The following is a 6,000-nucleotide window of genomic DNA, read 5'->3' as shown; positions in this document are numbered from 1 at the left end:
GACAGGAGTAACTATGACTCTCTTAAGGTAGCCAAATGCCTCGTCAACAGGCGAAATACATCGGCAATCTCGAGAAGCTCCCACCAGGAGTACTGTGACAGTCTATAGGTTGACAGACAATGGCGTATCGCGTCAGGTGAACTGGCTAGAGGAAGCTTGAAAATGTGACTGTGGTAATACGGGGAGCAACTGACAGGAGTAACTATGACTCTCTTAAGGTAGCCAAATGCCTCGTCAACAGGCGAAATACATCGGCAATCTCGAGAAGCTCCCACCAGGAGTACTGTGACAGTCTATAGGTTGACAGATAATGGCGTATCGCTTCAGGGGAACTGGCTCGTGGAACGTTGAAAATGTGACTGTGGTAAAATGGGGAGCAACTGACAGGAGTACTATGACTCTCTTAAGGTAGCCAAATGCCTCGTCAACAGGCGAAATACATCGGCAAACTCGAGAAGCTCACGGCAGGAGTACTGTGAAAGACATTAGGTTGACAGACAATGGCGTATCGCGTCAGGTGAACTGGCTAGAGGAAGCTTGAAAATGTGACTGTGGTAAAACGGGGAGCAACTGACAGGAGTAACTATGACTCTCTTAAGGTAGCCAAATGCCTCGTCAACAGGCGAAATACAACGGCAAACTCGAAGAAGCTCCCACCAGGAGTACTGTGACAGTCTATAGGTTGACAGATAATGGCGTATCGCTTCAGGGGAACTGGCTAGCGGACCCTTGAAAATGTGACTGTGGTAAAACGGGGAGCAACTAACAGGAGTAACTATGACTCTCTTAAGGTAGCCAAATGCCTCGTCAACAGGCGAAATATATCGGCAAACTCGAGAAGCTCCCACCAGGAGTACTGTGACAGTCTATAGGTTGACAGATAATGGCGTATCGCTTCAGGGGAACTGGCTCGTGGAACGTTGAAAATGTGACTGTGGTAAAACGGGGAGCAACTGACAGGAGTAACTATGACTCTCTTAAGGTAGCCAAATGCCTCGTCAACAGGCGAAATACATCGGCAATCTCGAGAAGCTCCCACCAGGAGCACTGTGACAGTCTATAGGTTGACAGAAAATGGCGTATCGCTTCAGGGGAACTGGCTAGTGGAACCTTGAAAATGTGACTGTGGTAAAATGGGGAGCAACTGACAGGAGTACTATGACTCTCTTAAGGTAGCCAAATGCCTCGTCAACAGGCGAAATACATCGGCAAACTCGAGAAGCTCACGGCAGGAGTACTGTGAAAGACATTAGGTTGACAGACAATGGCGTATCGCGTCAGGTGAACTGGCTAGAGGAAGCTTGAAAATATGACTGTGGTAAAACGGGGAGTAACTGACAGGAGTAACTATGACTCTCTTAAGGTAACCAAATGCCTCGTTAACAGGCGAAATACATCGGCAAACTCGAGAAGCTCACGGCAGGAGTACTGTGAAAGACATTAGGTTGACAGACAATGGCGTATCGCGTCAGGTGAACTGGATAGAGGAAGCTTGAAAATGTGACTGTGGTAAAACGGGGAGCAACTGACAGGAGTAACTATGACTCTCTTAAGGTAGCCACATGCCTCGTCAACCGGAGAAATACATCGGCAAACTCGAGAAGCTCCCACCAGGAGTACTGTGAAAGACATTAGGTTGACAGACAATGGCGTATCGCGTCAGGTGAACTGGCTAGAGGAAGCTTGAAAATGTGCCTTAGGTAAAACGGGGAGCAACTGATAGGAGTAAGTATGACTCTCTTAAGGTAACCAAATGCCTCGTCAACCGGAGAAATACATCGGCAAACTCGAGAAGCTCCCATCAGGAGTGCTGTGAAAGTCTTTAGGTTGACAGATAATGGCGTATCGCTTCAGTGGAACTGGCTAGTGGAACCTTGAAAATGTGACTGTGGTAAAACGGGGAGCAACTGACAGGAGTAACTATGACTCTCTTAAGTTAGCCAAATGCCTCGTCAACAGGCGAAATACATCGGCAATCTCGAGAAGCTCCCACCAGGAGTACTGTGACAGTCTATAGGTTGACAGATAATGGCGTATCGCTTCAGGGGAACTGGCTAGTGAAACCTTGAAAATGTGACTGTGGTAAAACGGGGAGCAACTGACAGGAGTAACTATGACTCTCTTAAGGTAGCCAAATGCCTCGTCAACAGGCGAAATACATCGGCAATCTCGAGAAGCTCCCACCAGGAGTACTGTGACAGTCTATAGGTTGACAGAAAATGGCGTATCGCTTCAGGGGAACTGGCTAGTGGAACCTTGAAAATGTGACTGTGGTAAAATGGGGAGCAACTGACAGGAGTACTATGACTCTCTTAAGGTAGCCAAATGCCTCGTCAACAGGCGAAATACATCGGCAAACTCGAGAAGCTCACGGCAGGAGTACTGTGAAAGACATTAGGTTGACAGACAATGGCGTATCGCGTCAGGTGAACTGGCTAGAGGAAGCTTGAAAATGTGACTGTGGTAAAACGGGGAGCAACTGACAGGAGTAACTATGACTCTCTTAAGGTAGCCAAATGCCTCGTCAACCGGAGAAATACATCAGCAAACTCGAGAAGCTCCCATCAGGAGTGCTGTGAAAGTCTTTAGGTTGACAGATAATGGCGTATCGCTTCAGTGGAACTGGCTAGTGGAACCTTGAAAATGTGACTGTGGTAAAACGGGGAGCAACTGACAGGAGTAACTATGACTCTCTTAAGGTAGCCAAATGCCTCGTCAACAGGCGAAATACATCGGCAAACTCGAGAAGCTCCCACCAGGAGTACTGTGACAGTCTATAGGTTGACAGATAATGGCGTATCGCTTCAGGGGAACTGGCTAGCGGAACCTTGAAAATGTGACTGTGGTAAAACGGGGAGCAACTAACAGGAGTAACTATGACTCTCTTAAGGTAGCCAAATGCCTCGTCAACAGGCGAAATATATCGGCAAACTCGAGAAGCTCCCACCAGGAGTACTGTGACAGTCTATAGGTTGACAGATAATGGCGTATCGCTTCAGGGGAACTGGCTAGTGGAACCTTGAAAATGTGACTGTGGTAAAATGGGGAGCAACTGACAGGAGTACTATGACTCTCTTAAGGTAGCCAAATGCCTCGTCAACAGGCGAAATACATCGGCAAACTCGAGAAGCTCACGGCAGGAGTACTGTGAAAGACATTAGGTTGACAGACAATGGCGTATCGCGTCAGGTGAACTGGATAGAGGAAGCTTGAAAATGTGACTGTGGTAAAACGGGGAGCAACTGACAGGAGTAACTATGACTCTCTTAAGGTAGCCACATGCCTCGTCAACCGGAGAAATACATCGGCAAACTCGAGAAGCTCCCACCAGGAGTACTGTGAAAGACATTAGGTTGACAGACAATGGCGTATCGCGTCAGGTGAACTGGCTAGAGGAAGCTTGAAAATGTGCCTTAGGTAAAACGGGGAGCAACTGATAGGAGTAAGTATGACTCTCTTAAGGTAACCAAATGCCTCGTCAACCGGAGAAATACATCGGCAAACTCGAGAAGCTCCCATCAGGAGTGCTGTGAAAGTCTTTAGGTTGACAGATAATGGCGTATCGCTTCAGTGGAACTGGCTAGTGGAACCTTGAAAATGTGACTGTGGTAAAACGGGGAGCAACTGACAGGAGTAACTATGACTCTCTTAAGTTAGCCAAATGCCTCGTCAACAGGCGAAATACATCGGCAATCTCGAGAAGCTCCCACCAGGAGTACTGTGACAGTCTATAGGTTGACAGATAATGGCGTATCGCTTCAGGGGAACTGGCTAGTGAAACCTTGAAAATGTGACTGTGGTAAAACGGGGAGCAACTGACAGGAGTAACTATGACTCTCTTAAGGTAGCCAAATGCCTCGTCAACAGGCGAAATACATCGGCAATCTCGAGAAGCTCCCACCAGGAGTACTGTGACAGTCTATAGGTTGACAGAAAATGGCGTATCGCTTCAGGGGAACTGGCTAGTGGAACCTTGAAAATGTGACTGTGGTAAAATGGGGAGCAACTGACAGGAGTACTATGACTCTCTTAAGGTAGCCAAATGCCTCGTCAACAGGCGAAATACATCGGCAAACTCGAGAAGCTCACGGCAGGAGTACTGTGAAAGACATTAGGTTGACAGACAATGGCGTATCGCGTCAGGTGAACTGGCTAGAGGAAGCTTGAAAATGTGACTGTGGTAAAACGGGGAGCAACTGACAGGAGTAACTATGACTCTCTTAAGGTAGCCAAATGCCTCGTCAACCGGAGAAATACATCAGCAAACTCGAGAAGCTCCCATCAGGAGTGCTGTGAAAGTCTTTAGGTTGACAGATAATGGCGTATCGCTTCAGTGGAACTGGCTAGTGGAACCTTGAAAATGTGACTGTGGTAAAACGGGGAGCAACTGACAGGAGTAACTATGACTCTCTTAAGGTAGCCAAATGCCTCGTCAACAGGCGAAATACATCGGCAAACTCGAGAAGCTCCCACCAGGAGTACTGTGACAGTCTATAGGTTGACAGATAATGGCGTATCGCTTCAGGGGAACTGGCTAGCGGAACCTTGAAAATGTGACTGTGGTAAAACGGGGAGCAACTAACAGGAGTAACTATGACTCTCTTAAGGTAGCCAAATGCCTCGTCAACAGGCGAAATATATCGGCAAACTCGAGAAGCTCCCACCAGGAGTACTGTGACAGTCTATAGGTTGACAGATAATGGCGTATCGCTTCAGGGGAACTGGCTAGTGGAACCTTGAAAATGTGACTGTGGTAAAATGGGGAGCAACTGACAGGAGTACTATGACTCTCTTAAGGTAGCCAAATGCCTCGTCAACAGGCGAAATACATCGGCAAACTCGAGAAGCTCACGGCAGGAGTACTGTGAAAGACATTAGGTTGACAGACAATGGCGTATCGCGTCAGGTGAACTGGATAGAGGAAGCTTGAAAATGTGACTGTGGTAAAACGGGGAGCAACTGACAGGAGTAACTATGACTCTCTTAAGGTAGCCAAATGCCTCGTCAACCATAGAAATACATCGGCAAACTCGAGAAGCTCCCACCAGGAGTACTGTGAAAGACATTAGGTTGACAGACAATGGCGTATCGCGTCAGGTGAACTGGCTAGAGGAAGCTTGAAAATGTGCCTTAGGTAAAACGGGGAGCAACTGATAGGAGTAACTATGACTCTCTTAAGGTAGCCAAATGCCTCGTCAACCGGAGAAATACATCGGCAAACTCGAGAAGCTCCCATCAGGAGTGCTGTGACAGTCTTTAGGTTGACAGATAATGGCGTATCGCTTCAGTGGAACTGGCTAGTGGAACCTTGAAAATGTGACTGTGGTAAAACGGGGAGCAACTGACAGGAGTAACTATGACTCTCTTAAGTTAGCCAAATGCCTCGTCAACAGGCGAAATACATCGGCAATCTCGAGAAGCTCCCACCAGGAGTACTGTGACAGTCTATAGGTTGACAGATAATGGCGTATCGCTTCAGGGGAACTGGCTAGTGAAACCTTGAAAATGTGACTGTGGTAAAACGGGGAGCAACTGACAGGAGTAACTATGACTCTCTTAAGGTAGCCAAATGCCTCGTCAACAGGCGAAATACATCGGCAAACTCGAGAAGCTCACGGCAGGAGTACTGTGAAAGACATTAGGTTGACAGACAATGGCGTATCGCGTCAGGTGAACTGGCTAGAGGAAGCTTGAAAATGTGACTGTGGTAATACGGGGAGCAACTGACAGGAGTAACTATGACTCTCTTAAGGTAGCCAAATTCCTCGTCAACAGGCGAAATACATCGGCAATCTCGAGAAGCTCCCACCAGGAGTACTGTGACAGTCAATAGGTTGACAGAAAATGGCGTATCGCTTCAGGGGAACTGGCTAGTGGAACCTTGAAAATGTGACTGTGGTAAAATGGGGAGCAACTGACAGGAGTACTATGACTCTCTTAAGGTAGCCAAATGCCTCGTCAACAGGCGAAATACATCGGCAAACTCGAGAAGCTCACGGC

The sequence above is a fragment of the Schistocerca serialis genome, chromosome 3 (genome assembly GCF_023864345.2).
Source record: "Schistocerca serialis cubense isolate TAMUIC-IGC-003099 chromosome 3, iqSchSeri2.2, whole genome shotgun sequence".
In the NCBI taxonomy this organism is placed as follows: Eukaryota; Metazoa; Arthropoda; class Insecta; order Orthoptera; family Acrididae; genus Schistocerca; species Schistocerca serialis.
This window is presented reverse-complemented; position numbering follows the sequence as displayed.